Here is a 14467-nt window from a genome sequence, read left to right on the forward strand (position 1 = left end):
TCGTGGCTAAAGTGTCTTGGCTAAGGTGTCTTGGCTAATGTGTCTTGGCTAAGGTGTCTTAGCTAATGTGTCTTTTCTAAGGTGTCTTGGCTAATGTGTCTTGGCTAAGGTGTCTTGGCTAATGTGTCTTGGCTAATGTGTCTTGGCTAATGTGTCTTGGCTAATGTGTCTTGGCTAAGGTGTCTTGGCTAATGTGTCTTGGCTAAGGTGTCTTGGCTAATGTGTCTTGGCTAATGTGTCTTGACTAATGTGTCTTTGCTAATGTGTCTTGGCTAATGTGTCTTGGCTAAGGTGTCTTGGCTAATGTGTCTTGGCTAAGGTGTCTTGGCTAAGGTGTCTTGGCTAAGGTGTCTTGGCTAATGTGTCTTGGCTAAGGTGTCTTGTTTAAGGTGTCTTGGCTAATGTGTCTTGGCTAAGATGTCTTGGCTAAGGTGTCTTGGCTAATGTGTCTTGGCTAATGTGTCTTGGCTAATGTGTCTTGGCTAAAGTGTCTTGGCTAATGTGTCTTGGCTAATGTGTCTTGGCTAATGTGTCTTGGCTAAATTGTCTTGGCTGAGGTGTCTTGGCTAAGGTGTCTTGGCTAATGTGTCTTGGCTAAGGTGTCTTGGCTAAGGTGTCTTGGCTAAGGTGTCTTGGCTAATGTGTCTTGGCTAAGGTGTCTTGGCTAAAGTGTCTTGGCTAAGGTGTCTTGGCTAAGGTGTCTTGGCTAATGTGTCTTGGCTAATGTGTCTTGGCTAATGTGTCTTGGCTAATGTGTTTCGACTAATGTGTCTTGGCTAATGTGTCTTTTCTAATGTGTCTTGGCTAATGTGTCTTGGCTAATGTGTCTTGGCTAATGTGTTTCGGCTAATGTGTCTTGGCTAAGGTGTCTTGGCTATGGTGTCTTGGCTAATGTGTCTTTTCTAATGTGTCTTGGCTAATGTGTCTTGGCTAATGTGTCTCGGCTAATGTGTCTCGGCTAAGGTGTCTTGGCTAAGGTGTCTTGGCTAAGGTGTCTTGGCTAATGTGTCTTGGTTAAGGTGTCTTGGCTAAGGTGTCTTGGCTAAGGTGTCTTGGCTAATGTGTCTTGGCTAAGGTGTCTTGTTTAAGGTGTCTTGGCTAATGTGTCTTGGCTAAGATGTCTTGGCTAAGGTGTCTTGGCTAATGTGTCTTGGCTAATGTGTCTTGGCTAATGTGTCTTGGCTAATGTGTCTTGGCTAATGTGTCTTGGCTAATGTGTCTTGGCTAATGTGTCTTGGCTAAATTGTCTTGGCTAAGGTGTCTTGGCTAAGGTGTCTTGGCTAATGTGTCTTGGCTAAGGTGTCTTGGCTAAGGTGTCTTGGCTAAGGTGTCTTGGCTAATGTGTCTTGGCTAAGGTGTCTTGGCTAAAGTGTCTTGGCTAAGGTGTCTTGGCTAAGGTGTCTTGGCTAATGTGTCTTGGCTAATGTGTCTTGGCTAATGTGTCTTGGCTAATGTGTTTCGGCTAATGTGTCTTGGCTAATGTGTCTTTTCTAATGTGTCTTGGCTAATGTGTCTTGGCTAATGTGTCTTGGCTAATGTGTTTCGGCTAATGTGTCTTGGCTAAGGTGTCTTGGCTATGGTGTCTTGGCTAATGTGTCTTTTCTAATGTGTCTTGGCTAATGTGTCTTGGCTAATGTGTCTCGGCTAATGTGTCTCGGCTAAGGTGTCTTGGCTAAGGTGTCTTGGCTAAGGTGTCTTGGCTAATGTGTCTTGGCTAAGGTGTCTTGGCTAAGGTGTCTTGGCTAAGGTGTCTTGGCTAATGTGTCTTGGCTAAGGTGTCTTGGCTAAAGTGTCTTGGCTAAGGTGTCTTGGCTAAGGTGTCTTGGCTAATGTGTCTTGGCTAATGTGTTTCGGCTAATGTGTCTTGGCTAAGGTGTCTTGGCTATGGTGTCTTGGCTAATGTGTCTTTTCTAATGTGTCTTGGCTAATGTGTCTTGGCTAATGTGTCTCGGCTAATGTGTCTCGGCTAAGGTGTCTTGGCTAAGGTGTCTTGGCTAAGGTGTCTTGGCTAATGTGTCTTGGCTAAGGTGTCTTGGCTAAGGTGTCTTGGCTAATGTGTCTTGGCTAAGGTGTCTTGGCTAAGGTGTCTTGGCTAAGGTGTCTTGGCTAATGTGTCTTGGCTAATGTGTCTTGGCTAATGTGTCTTGGCTAATGTGTTTCGGCTAATGTGTCTTGGCTAATGTGTCTTTTCTAATGTGTCTTGGCTAATGTGTCTTGGCTAATGTGTCTTGGCTAATGTGTTTCGGCTAATGTGTCTTGGCTAAGGTGTCTTGGCTATGGTGTCTTGGCTAATGTGTCTTTTCTAATGTGTCTTGGCTAATGTGTCTTGGCTAATGTGTCTCGGCTAATGTGTCTCGGCTAAGGTGTCTTGGCTAAGGTGTCTTGGCTAAGGTGTCTTGGCTAATGTGTCTTGGCTAAGGTGTCTTGGCTAAGGTGTCTTGGCTAATGTGTCTTGGCTAATGTGTTTCGGCTAATGTGTCTTGGCTAAGGTGTCTTGGCTATGGTGTCTTGGCTAATGTGTCTTTTCTAATGTGTCTTGGCTAATGTGTCTTGGCTAATGTGTCTCGGCTAATGTGTCTCGGCTAATGTGTCTTGGCTAAGGTGTCTTGGCTAAGGTGTCTTGGCTAATGTGTCTTGGCTAAGGTGTCTTGGCTAAGGTGTCTTGGCTAAGGTGTCTTGGCTAATGTGTCTTGGCTAAGGTGTCTTGGCTAAAGTGTCTTGGCTAAGGTGTCTTGGCTAAGGTGTCTTGGCTAATGTGTCTTGGCTAATGTGTTTCGGCTAATGTGTCTTGGCTAAGGTGTCTTGGCTATGGTGTCTTGGCTAATGTGTCTTTTCTAATGTGTCTTGGCTAATGTGTCTTGGCTAATGTGTCTCGGCTAATGTGTCTCGGCTAAGGTGTCTTGGCTAAGGTGTCTTGGCTAAGGTGTCTTGGCTAATGTGTCTTGGCTAAGGTGTCTTGGCTAAGGTGTCTTGGCTAATGTGTCTTGGCAAAGGTGTCTTGGCTAAGGTGTCTTGGCTAAGGTGTCTTGGCTAATGTGTCTTGGCTAACGTGTCTTGGTTAATGTGTCTCGGCTAATGTGTCTTGGCTAATGTGTCTTGGCTAATGTGTCTCGGCTAATGTGTCTCGGCTAAGGTGTCTTGGCTAAGGTGTCTTGGCTAAGGTGTCTTGGCTAATGTGTCTTGGCTAAGGTGTCTTGGCTAATGTGTCTTGGCTAAGGTGTCTTGGCTAAGGTGTCTTGGCTAAGGTGTCTTGGCTAATGTGTCTTGGCTAATGTGTCTTGGCTAATGTGTCTCGGCTAATGTGTCTTGGCTAAGGTGTCTTGGCTAAGGTGTCTTGGCTAATGTGTCTTGGCTAATGTGTCTTGGCTAAGGTGTCGTGGCTAAAGTGTCTTGGCTAAGGTGTCTTGGCTAATGTGTCTTGGCTAAGGTGTCTTGGCTAATGTGTCTCGGCTAATGTGTCTTGGCTAAGGTGTCTTGGCTAATGTGTCTTGGCTAATGTGTCTTGGCTAAGGTGTCGTGGCTAAAGTGTCTTGGCTAAGGTGTCTTGGCTAATGTGTCTTGGCTAAGGTGTCTTAGCTAATGTGTCTTTTCTAAGGTGTCTTGGCTAATGTGTCTTGGCTAAGGTGTCTCGGTTAATGTGTCTTGGCTAAGGTGTCGTGGCTAAAGTGTCTTGGCTAATGTGTCTTGGCTAAGGTGTCGTGGCTAAAGTGTCTTGGCTAAGGTGTCTTGGCTAATGTGTCTTGGCTAAGGTGTCTTAGCTAATGTGTCTTTTCTAAGGTGTCTTGGCTAATGTGTCTTGGCTAAGGTGTCTCGGTTAATGTGTCTTGGCTAAGGTGTCGTGGCTAAAGTGTTTTGGCTAAGGTGTCTTGGCTAATGTGTCTTGGCTAATGTGTCTTGGCTAAGGTGTCTTGTTTAAGGTGTCTTGGCTAATGTGTCTTGGCTAATGTGTCTTGGCTAATGTGTCTCGGCTAATGTGTCTTGGCTAAGGTGTCGTGGCTAAGGTGTCTTGGCTAATGTGTCTTGGCTAATGTGTCTTGGCTAAGGTGTCGTGGCTAAAGTGTCTTGGCTAAGGTGTCTTGGCTAATGTGTCTTGGCTAAGGTGTCTTAGCTAATGTGTCTTTTCTAAGGTGTCTTGGCTAATGTGTCTTGGCTAAGGTGTCTTGGCTAATGTGTCTTGGCTAATGTGTCTTGGCTAATGTGTCTTGGCTAATGTGTCTTGGCTAAGGTGTCTTGGCTAATGTGTCTTGGCTAAGGTGTCTTGGCTAATGTGTCTTGGCTAATGTGTCTTGACTAATGTGTCTTTGCTAATGTGTCTTGGCTAATGTGTCTTGGCTAAGGTGTCTTGGCTAATGTGTCTTGGCTAAGGTGTCTTGGCTAAGGTGTCTTGGCTAAGGTGTCTTGGCTAATGTGTCTTGGCTAAGGTGTCTTGTTTAAGGTGTCTTGGCTAATGTGTCTTGGCTAAGATGTCTTGGCTAAGGTGTCTTGGCTAATGTGTCTTGGCTAATGTGTCTTGGCTAATGTGTCTTGGCTAATGTGTCTTGGCTAATGTGTCTTGGCTAATGTGTCTTGGCTAATGTGTCTTGGCTAAATTGTCTTGGCTAAGGTGTCTTGGCTAAGGTGTCTTGGCTAATGTGTCTTGACTAAGGTGTCTTGGCTAAGGTGTCTTGGCTAAGGTGTCTTGGCTAATGTGTCTTGGCTAAGGTGTCTTGGCTAAAGTGTCTTGGCTAAGGTGTCTTGGCTAAGGTGTCTTGGCTAATGTGTCTTGGCTAATGTGTCTTGGCTAATGTGTCTTGGCTAATGTGTTTCGGCTAATGTGTCTTGGCTAATGTGTCTTTTCTAATGTGTCTTGGCTAATGTGTCTTGGCTAATGTGTCTTGGCTAATGTGTTTCGGCTAATGTGTCTTGGCTAAGGTGTCTTGGCTATGGTGTCTTGGCTAATGTGTCTTTTCTAATGTGTCTTGGCTAATGTGTCTTGGCTAATGTGTCTCGGCTAATGTGTCTCGGCTAAGGTGTCTTGGCTAAGGTGTCTTGGCTAAGGTGTCTTGGCTAATGTGTCTTGGCTAAGGTGTCTTGGCTAAGGTGTCTTGGCTAAGGTGTCTTGGCTAATGTGTCTTGGCTAAGGTGTCTTGGCTAAAGTGTCTTGGCTAAGGTGTCTTGGCTAAGGTGTCTTGGCTAATGTGTCTTGGCTAATGTGTTTCGGCTAATGTGTCTTGGCTAAGGTGTCTTGGCTGTGGTGTCTTGGCTAATGTGTCTTTTCTAATGTGTCTTGGCTAATGTGTCTTGGCTAATGTGTCTTGGCTAATGTGTCTTGGCTAATGTGTCTTGGCTAATGTGTCTTGGCTAATGTGTCTTGGCTAAATTGTCTTGGCTAAGGTGTCTTGGCTAAGGTGTCTTGGCTAATGTGTCTTGGCTAAGGTGTCTTGGCTAAGGTGTCTTGGCTAAGGTGTCTTGGCTAATGTGTCTTGGCTAAGGTGTCTTGGCTAAAGTGTCTTGGCTAAGGTGTCTTGGCTAAGGTGTCTTGGCTAATGTGTCTTGGCTAATGTGTCTTGGCTAATGTGTCTTGGCTAATGTGTTTCGGCTAATGTGTCTTGGCTAATGTGTCTTTTCTAATGTGTCTTGGCTAATGTGTCTTGGCTAATGTGTCTTGGCTAATGTGTTTCGGCTAATGTGTCTTGGCTAAGGTGTCTTGGCTATGGTGTCTTGGCTAATGTGTCTTTTCTAATGTGTCTTGGCTAATGTGTCTTGGCTAATGTGTCTCGGCTAATGTGTCTCAGCTAAGGTGTCTTGGCTAAGGTGTCTTGGCTAAGGTGTCTCGGCTAAGGTGTCTTGGCTAAGGTGTCTTGGCTAAAGTGTCTTGGCTAAGGTGTCTTGGCTAAGGTGTCTTGGCTAAGGTGTCTTGGCTAATGTGTCTTGGCTAATGTGTCTTGGCTAATGTGTTTCGGCTAATGTGTCTTGGCTAATGTGTCTTTTCTAATGTGTCTTGGCTCTGCAACGTTGCCTCGATGCTCTTCTAAGATACACTGCTGATTGGAAAATCAAGATAAATGCAACAAAAACACAGGCCATGGTATTTCCTCATCGTCTGAGAAGAAACTTAACACCTCCTCTGAGCCCAGTAATTACTGTTGACGGAACGATTGTCCCTTGGGCCTCTGCGATAAAATACCTAGGACTTACGTTCGATTTCAAGATGCTTTTCCGGGGACATGTGGAAACCATCTTGGAGAGAGGACATTTTCTTCTAAAATGCCTGTACCCACTCATAAATCGTAGGTCCAAATTATCACTGCCAAACAAATTGGCAATCTTTAACCAAATTATAATGCCAGCAGTAACATATGCAGCCCCTGTTTGGAATTCTTGCGCAAGAACTCACCACAGTAGACTACAGATCATGCTGAACAAATTGTTACGCATGATACTCGACACAAGCCGCTTCACGCGAAATGCAGATCTTTATGCCCTTGCTGGGGTAGCCCCCTTATCAGAGATCCTCGAGCGATTAGTAACAAAATTCAACAGCCGGTGTTTAAATTCCCCATACCCGCTGATCCAAGGTCTCCCACAGATTAGGGATTAAGATTAAGCATAGGTTAGTGTAGGATTAAGGTATAGGTAAAAAAAAAAAAAAAAAAAAAAAAATAAAACTACCGCACGGTCTTACAGGTCTACTGCTGATAGCTCACAGTTTCTAAATAACGCCAAAATTGGCTACATCTGCTCATTTTGTGAAACCAATTGGTTGGTCTTAATGTAATTATATATGGATGTATGGATTGTTCTCCAAATCTTAACTATGAATAAAATTTATATTATATATTATATATATATATGTGTCTTGGCTAATGTGTCTTGGCTAATGTGTCTTGGCTAATGTGTTTCGGCTAATGTGTCTTGGCTAAGGTGTCTTGGCTATGGTGTCTTGGCTAATGTGTCTTTTCTAATGTGTCTTGGCTAATGTGTCTTGGCTAATGTGTCTCGGCTAATGTGTCTCGGCTAAGGTGTCTTGGCTAAGGTGTCTTGGCTAAGGTGTCTTGGCTAATGTGTCTTGGCTAAGGTGTCTTGGCTAAGGTGTCTTGGCTAAGGTGTCTTGGCTAATGTGTCTTGGCTAAGGTGTCTTGGCTAAAGTGTCTTGGCTAAGGTGTCTTGGCTAAGGTGTCTTGGCTAATGTGTCTTGGCTAATGTGTTTCGGCTAATGTGTCTTGGCTAAGGTGTCTTGGCTATGGTGTCTTGGCTAATGTGTCTTTTCTAATGTGTCTTGGCTAATGTGTCTTGGCTAATGTGTCTTGGCTAATGTGTCTTGGCTAATGTGTCTTGGCTAATGTGTCTTGGCTAATGTGTCTTGGCTAAATTGTCTTGGCTAAGGTGTCTTGGCTAAGGTGTCTTGGCTAATGTGTCTTGGCTAAGGTGTCTTGGCTAAGGTGTCTTGGCTAAGGTGTCTTGGCTAATGTGTCTTGGCTAAGGTGTCTTGGCTAAAGTGTCTTGGCTAAGGTGTCTTGGCTAATGTGTCTTGGCTAATGTGTCTTGGCTAATGTGTCTTGGCTAATGTGTTTCGGCTAATGTGTCTTGGCTAATGTGTCTTTTCTAATGTGTCTTGGCTAATGTGTCTTGGCTAATGTGTCTTGGCTAATGTGTTTCGGCTAATGTGTCTTGGCTAAGGTGTCTTGGCTATGGTGTCTTGGCTAATGTGTCTTTTCTAATGTGTCTTGGCTAATGTGTCTTGGCTAATGTGTCTCGGCTAATGTGTCTCGGCTAAGGTGTCTTGGCTAAGGTGTCTTGGCTAAGGTGTCTTGGCTAATGTGTCTTGGCTAAGGTGTCTTGGCTAAGGTGTCTTGGCTAAGGTGTCTTGGCTAATGTGTCTTGGCTAAGGTGTCTTGTTTAAGGTGTCTTGGCTAATGTGTCTTGGCTAAGATGTCTTGGCTAAGGTGTCTTGGCTAATGTGTCTTGGCTAATGTGTCTTGGCTAATGTGTCTTGGCTAATGTGTCTTGGCTAATGTGTCTTGGCTAATGTGTCTTGGCTAATGTGTCTTGGCTAAATTGTCTTGGCTAAGGTGTCTTGGCTAAGGTGTCTTGGCTAATGTGTCTTGGCTAAGGTGTCTTGGCTAAGGTGTCTTGGCTAAGGTGTCTTGGCTAATGTGTCTTGGCTAAGGTGTCTTGGCTAAAGTGTCTTGGCTAAGGTGTCTTGGCTAAGGTGTCTTGGCTAATGTGTCTTGGCTAATGTGTCTTGGCTAATGTGTCTTGGCTAATGTGTTTCGGCTAATGTGTCTTGGCTAATGTGTCTTTTCTAATGTGTCTTGGCTAATGTGTCTTGGCTTATGTGTCTTGGCTAATGTGTTTCGGCTAATGTGTCTTGGCTAAGGTGTCTTGGCTATGGTGTCTTGGCTAATGTGTCTTTTCTAATGTGTCTTGGCTAATGTGTCTTGGCTAATGTGTCTCGGCTAATGTGTCTCGGCTAAGGTGTCTTGGCTAAGGTGTCTTGGCTAAGGTGTCTTGGCTAATGTGTCTTGGCTAAGGTGTCTTGGCTAAGGTGTCTTGGCTAAGGTGTCTTGGCTAATGTGTCTTGGCTAATGTGTCTTGGCTAATGTGTCTTGGCTAATGTGTCTTGGCTAATGTGTCTTGGCTAATGTGTCTTGGCTAATGTGTCTTGGCTAAATTGTCTTGGCTAAGGTGTCTTGGCTAAGGTGTCTTGGCTAATGTGTCTTGGCTAAGGTGTCTTGGCTAAGGTGTCTTGGCTAAGGTGTCTTGGCTAATGTGTCTTGGCTAAGGTGTCTTGGCTAAAGTGTCTTGGCTAAGGTGTCTTGGCTAAGGTGTCTTGGCTAATGTGTCTTGGCTAATGTGTCTTGGCTAATGTGTTTCGGCTAATGTGTCTTGGCTAATGTGTCTTTTCTAATGTGTCTTGGCTAATGTGTCTTGGCTAATGTGTCTTGGCTAATGTGTTTCGGCTAATGTGTCTTGGCTAAGGTGTCTTGGCTATGGTGTCTTGGCTAATGTGTCTTTTCTAATGTGTCTTGGCTAATGTGTCTTGGCTAATGTGTCTCGGCTAATGTGTCTCGGCTAAGGTGTCTTGGCTAAGGTGTCTTGGCTAAGGTGTCTTGGCTAATGTGTCTTGGCTAAGGTGTCTTGGCTAAGGTGTCTTGGCTAAGGTGTCTTGGCTAATGTGTCTTGGCTAAGGTGTCTTGGCTAAAGTGTCTTGGCTAAGGTGTCTTGGCTAAGGTGTCTTGGCTTATGTGTCTTGGCTAATGTGTTTCGGCTAATGTGTCTTGGCTAAGGTGTCTTGGCTATGGTGTCTTGGCTAATGTGTCTTTTCTAATGTGTCTTGGCTAATGTGTCTTGGCTAATGTGTCTTGGCTAATGTGTCTTGGCTAATGTGTCTTGGCTAAATTGTCTAGGCTAAGGTGTCTTGGCTAAGGTGTCTTGGCTAATGTGTCTTGGCTAAGGTGTCTTGGCTAAGGTGTCTTGGCTAAGGTGTCTTGGCTAATGTGTCTTGGCTAAGGTGTCTTGGCTAAAGTGTCTTGGCTAAGGTGTCTTGGCTAAGGTGTCTTGGCTAATGTGTCTTGGCTAATGTGTCTTGGCTAATGTGTCTTGGCTAATGTGTTTCGGCTAATGTGTCTTGGCTAATGTGTCTTTTCTAATGTGTCTTGGCTAATGTGTCTTGGCTAATGTGTCTTGGCTAATGTGTTTCGGCTAATGTGTCTTGGCTAAGGTGTCTTGGCTATGGTGTCTTGGCTAATGTGTCTTTTCTAATGTGTCTTGGCTAATGTGTCTTGGCTAATGTGTCTCGGCTAATGTGTCTCGGCTAAGGTGTCTTGGCTAAGGTGTCTTGGCTAAGGTTTCTTGGCTAATGTGTCTTGGCTAAGGTGTCTTGGCTAAGGTGTCTTGGCTAAGGTGTCTTGGCTAATGTGTCTTGGCTAAGGTGTCTTGGCTAAAGTGTCTTGGCTAAGGTGTCTTGGCTAAGGTGTCTTGGCTAATGTGTCTCGGCTAATGTGTCTTGGCTAATGTGTCTTGGCTAAGGTGTCTTGGCTAATGTGTCTTGGCTAATGTGTCTTGGCTAATGTGTTTCGGCTAATGTGTCTTGGCTAATGTGTCTTTTCTAATGTGTCTTGGCTAATGTGTCTTGGCTAATGTGTCTTGGCTAATGTGTTTCGGCTAATGTGTCTTGGCTAAGGTGTCTTGGCTATGGTGTCTTGGCTAATGTGTCTTTTCTAATGTGTCTTGGCTAATGTGTCTTGGCTAATGTGTCTCGGCTAATGTGTCTCGGCTAAGGTGTCTTGGCTAATGTGTCTTGGCTAATGTGTCTTGGCTAATGTGTTTCGGCTAATGTGTCTTGGCTAATGTGTCTTTTCTAATGTGTCTTGGCTAATGTGTCTTGGCTAATGTGTCTTGGCTAATGTGTTTCGGCTAATGTGTCTTGGCTAAGGTGTCTTGGCTATGGTGTCTTGGCTAATGTGTCTTTTCTAATGTGTCTTGGCTAATGTGTCTTGGCTAATGTGTCTCGGCTAATGTGTCTCGGCTAAGGTGTCTTGGCTAAGGTGTCTTGGCTAAGGTGTCTTGGCTAATGTGTCTTGGCTAAGGTGTCTTGGCTAAGGTGTCTTGGCTAAGGTGTCTTGGCTAATGTGTCTTGGCTAAGGTGTCTTGGCTAAAGTGTCTTGGCTAAGGTGTCTTGGCTAAGGTGTCTTGGCTAATGTGTCTCGGCTAATGTGTCTTGGCTAATGTGTCTTGGCTAATGTGTCTTGGCTAATGTGTCTTGGCTAATGTGTCTTGGCTAATGTGTTTCGGCTAATGTGTCTTGGCTAATGTGTCTTTTCTAATGTGTCTTGGCTAATGTGTCTTGGCTAATGTGTCTTGGCTAATGTGTTTCGGCTAATGTGTCTTGGCTAAGGTGTCTTGGCTATGGTGTCTTGGCTAATGTGTCTTTTCTAATGTGTCTTGGCTAATGTGTCTTGGCTAATGTGTCTCGGCTAATGTGTCTCGGCTAAGGTGTCTTGGCTAAGGTGTCTTGGCTAATGTGTCTTGGCTAATGTGTCTTGGCTAATGTGTCTTGGCTAAAGTGTCTTGGCTAAGGTGTCTTGGCTAAGGTGTCTTGGCTAATGTGTCTTGGCTATGGTGTCTTGGCTAATGTGTCTTGGCTAATGTGTCTTGGCTAATGTGTCTTGGCTAATGTGTCTTGGCTAATGTGTCTTGGCTAATGTGTCTTGGCTAATGTGTCTTGGCTAAATTGTCTTGGCTAAGGTGTCTTGGCTAAGGTGTCTTGGCTAATGTGTCTTGGCTAAGGTGTCTTGGCTAAGGTGTCTTGGCTAAGGTGTCTTGGCTAAGGTGTCTTGGCTAATGTGTCTTGGCTATGGTGTCTTGGCTAAGGTGTCTTGGCTATGGTGTCTTGGCTAATGTGTCTTTTCTAATGTGTCTTGGCTAATGTGTCTTGGCTAATGTGTCTCGGCTAATGTGTCTCGGCTAAGGTGTCTTGGCTAAGGTGTCTTGGCTAAGGTGTCTTGGCTAATGTGTCTTGGCTAAGGTGTCTTGGCTAATGTGTCTTGGCTAAAGTGTCTTGGCTAAGGTGTCTTGGCTAAGGTGTCTTGGCTAAGGTGTCTTGGCTAATGTGTCTTGGCTATGGTGTCTTGGCTAATGTGTCTTGGCTAATGTGTCTTGGCTAATGTGTCTTGGCTAATGTGTCTTGGCTAATGTGTCTTGGCTAATGTGTCTTGGCTAATGTGTCTTGGCTAAATTGTCTTGGCTAAGGTGTCTTGGCTAAGGTGTCTTGGCTAATGTGTCTTGGCTAATGTGTCTTGGCTAAAGTGTCTTGGCTAAGGTGTCTTGGCTAAGGTGTCTTGGCTAATGTGTCTTGGCTATGGTGTCTTGGCTAAGGTGTCTTGGCTATGGTGTCTTGGCTAATGTGTCTTTTCTAATGTGTCTTGGCTAATGTGTCTTGGCTAATGTGTCTCGGCTAATGTGTCTCGGCTAAGGTGTCTTGGCTAAGGTGTCTTGGCTAAGGTGTCTTGGCTAATGTGTCTTGGCTAAGGTGTCTTGGCTAAGGTGTCTTGGCTAAGGTGTCTTGGCTAATGTGTCTTGGCTAAGGTGTCTTGGCTAAAGTGTCTTGGCTAAGGTGTCTTGGCTAAGGTGTCTTGGCTAATGTGTCTTGGCTAATGTGTCTTGGCTAATGTGTCTTGGCTAATGTGTTTCGGCTAATGTGTCTTGGCTAATGTGTCTTTTCTAATGTGTCTTGGCTAATGTGTCTTGGCTAATGTGTCTTGGCTAATGTGTTTCGGCTAATGTGTCTTGGCTAAGGTGTCTTGGCTATGGTGTCTTGGCTAATGTGTCTTTTCTAATGTGTCTTGGCTAATGTGTCTTGGCTAATGTGTCTCGGCTAATGTGTCTCGGCTAAGGTGTCTTGGCTAAGGTGTCTTGGCTAAGGTGTCTTGGCTAATGTGTCTTGGCTAAGGTGTCTTGGCTAAGGTGTCTTGGCTAAGGTGTCTTGGCTAATGTGTCTTGGCTAAGGTGTCTTGGCTAAAGTGTCTTGGCTAAGGTGTCTTGGCTAATGTGTCTTGGCTAATGTGTTTCGGCTAATGTGTCTTGGCTAAGGTGTCTTGGCTATGGTGTCTTGGCTAATGTGTCTTTTCTAATGTGTCTTGGCTAATGTGTCTTGGCTAATGTGTCTTGGCTAATGTGTCTTGGCTAATGTGTCTTGGCTAATGTGTCTTGGCTAATGTGTCTAGGCTAAATTGTCTTGGCTAAGGTGTCTTGGCTAAGGTGTCTTGGCTAATGTGTCTTGGCTAAGGTGTCTTGGCTAAGGTGTCTTGGCTAAGGTGTCTTGGCTAATGTGTCTTGGCTAAGGTGTCTTGGCTAAAGTGTCTTGGCTAAGGTTTTTTTACTAAGGTGTCTTGGCTTATGTGTCTTGGCTAATGTGTCTTGGCTAATGTGTCTTGGCTAATGTGTTTCGGCTAATGTGTCTTGGCTAATGTGTCTTTTCTAATGTGTCTTGGCTAATGTGTCTTGGCTAATGTGTCTTGGCTAATGTGTTTCGGCTAATGTGTCTTGGCTAAGGTGTCTTGGCTATGGTGTCTTGGCTAATGTGTCTTTTCTAATGTGTCTTGGCTAATGTGTCTTGGCTAATGTGTCTCGGCTAATGTGTCTCGGCTAAGGTGTCTTGGCTAAGGTGTCTTGGCTAAGGTGTCTTGGCTAATGTGTCTTGGCTAAGGTGTCTTGGCTAAAGTGTCTTGGCTAAGGTGTCTTGGCTAAGGTGTCTTGGCTAATGTGTCTTGGCTAATGTGTCTTGGCTAATGTGTCTTGGCTAATGTGTTTCGGCTAATGTGTCTTGGCTAATGTGTCTTTTCTAATGTGTCTTGGCTAATGTGTCTTGGCTAATGTGTCTTGGCTAATGTGTTTCGGCTAATGTGTCTTGGCTAAGGTGTCTTGGCTATGGTGTCTTGGCTAATGTGTCTTTTCTAATGTGTCTTGGCTAATGTGTCTTGGCTAATGTGTCTCGGCCAATGTGTCTCGGCTAAGGTGTCTTGGCTAAGGTGTCTTGGCTAAGGTGTCTTGGCTAATGTGTCTTGGCTAAGGTGTCTTGGCTAAGGTGTCTTGGCTAAGGTGTCTTGGCTAATGTGTCTTGGCTAAGGTGTCTTGGCTAAAGTGTCTTGGCTAAGGTGTCTTGGCTAAGGTGTCTTGGCTAATGTGTCTTGGCTAATGTGTTTCGGCTAATGTGTCTTGGCTAAGGTGTCTTGGCTAATGTGTCTTTTCTAATGTGTCTTGGCTAATGTGTCTTGGCTAAGTTGTCTTGGCTAATGTGTCTTGGCTAATGTGTCTCGGCTAAGGTGTCTTGGCTAATGTGTCTTGGCTAATGTGTCTTGGCTAAGGTGTCTTGGCTAATGTGTCTTGGCTAATGTGTCTTGGCTAAGGTGTCTCGGCTAATGTGTCTTGGCTAAGGTGTCTTGGGTAATGTGTCTTGGCTAATGTGTCTTAGCTAAGGTGTCTCGGCTAATGTGTCTTGGCTAAGGTGTCTTGGCTAAGGTGTCTTGGCTAAGGTGTCTTGGCTAATGTGTCTCGGCTAATGTGTCTTGGCTAATGTGTCTTGGCTAATGTGTCTTGGCTAAGGTGTCTTGGCTAAGGTGTCTTGGCTAAGGTGTCTTGGGTAATGTGTCTTGGCTAATGTGTCTTGGCTAATGTGTCTTGGCTAAGGTGTCTTGGCAAATGTGTCTTGGCTAAGGTGTCTTGGCTAATGTGTCTTGGCTAAGGTGTCTTCGCTAATGTGTCTTGGCTAAGGTGTCTTGGCTAAGGTGTCTTGGCTAAGGTGTCTTGGCTAATGTGTCTTGGCTAAGGTGTCTTGGCTAATGTGTCTTGGCTAAGGTGTCTTGGCTAAGGTGTCTTGGCTAATGTGTCTTGGCTAATGTGTCTTGGCTAAGGTGTCTTGGCTAATGTGTCTTGGCTAATGTGTCTTGGCTAAGGTGTCTCGGCTAATGTGTCTTGGCTAAGGTGT

At 44.8% G+C, this 14467-nt stretch overlaps 1 long non-coding RNA gene across 1 annotated transcript; it reads left to right on the forward strand.

Moving 5' to 3' along the window:
- Positions 1-11060: 11060 nt before the first annotated feature.
- LOC125774487 (uncharacterized) lies at positions 11061-11778 on the forward strand. Its single transcript, XR_007420962.1, has 3 exons — positions 11061-11103; positions 11300-11341; positions 11566-11778. It is a non-coding gene; the product is annotated as an uncharacterized LOC125774487 (long non-coding RNA).
- The last annotated feature ends 2689 nt before the right edge of the window (positions 11779-14467 follow it).

This window comes from Anopheles funestus, unplaced genomic scaffold (assembly GCF_943734845.2).
Source record: "Anopheles funestus unplaced genomic scaffold, idAnoFuneDA-416_04 scaffold_12_ctg1, whole genome shotgun sequence".
NCBI classification, from domain to species: domain Eukaryota; kingdom Metazoa; phylum Arthropoda; class Insecta; order Diptera; family Culicidae; genus Anopheles; species Anopheles funestus.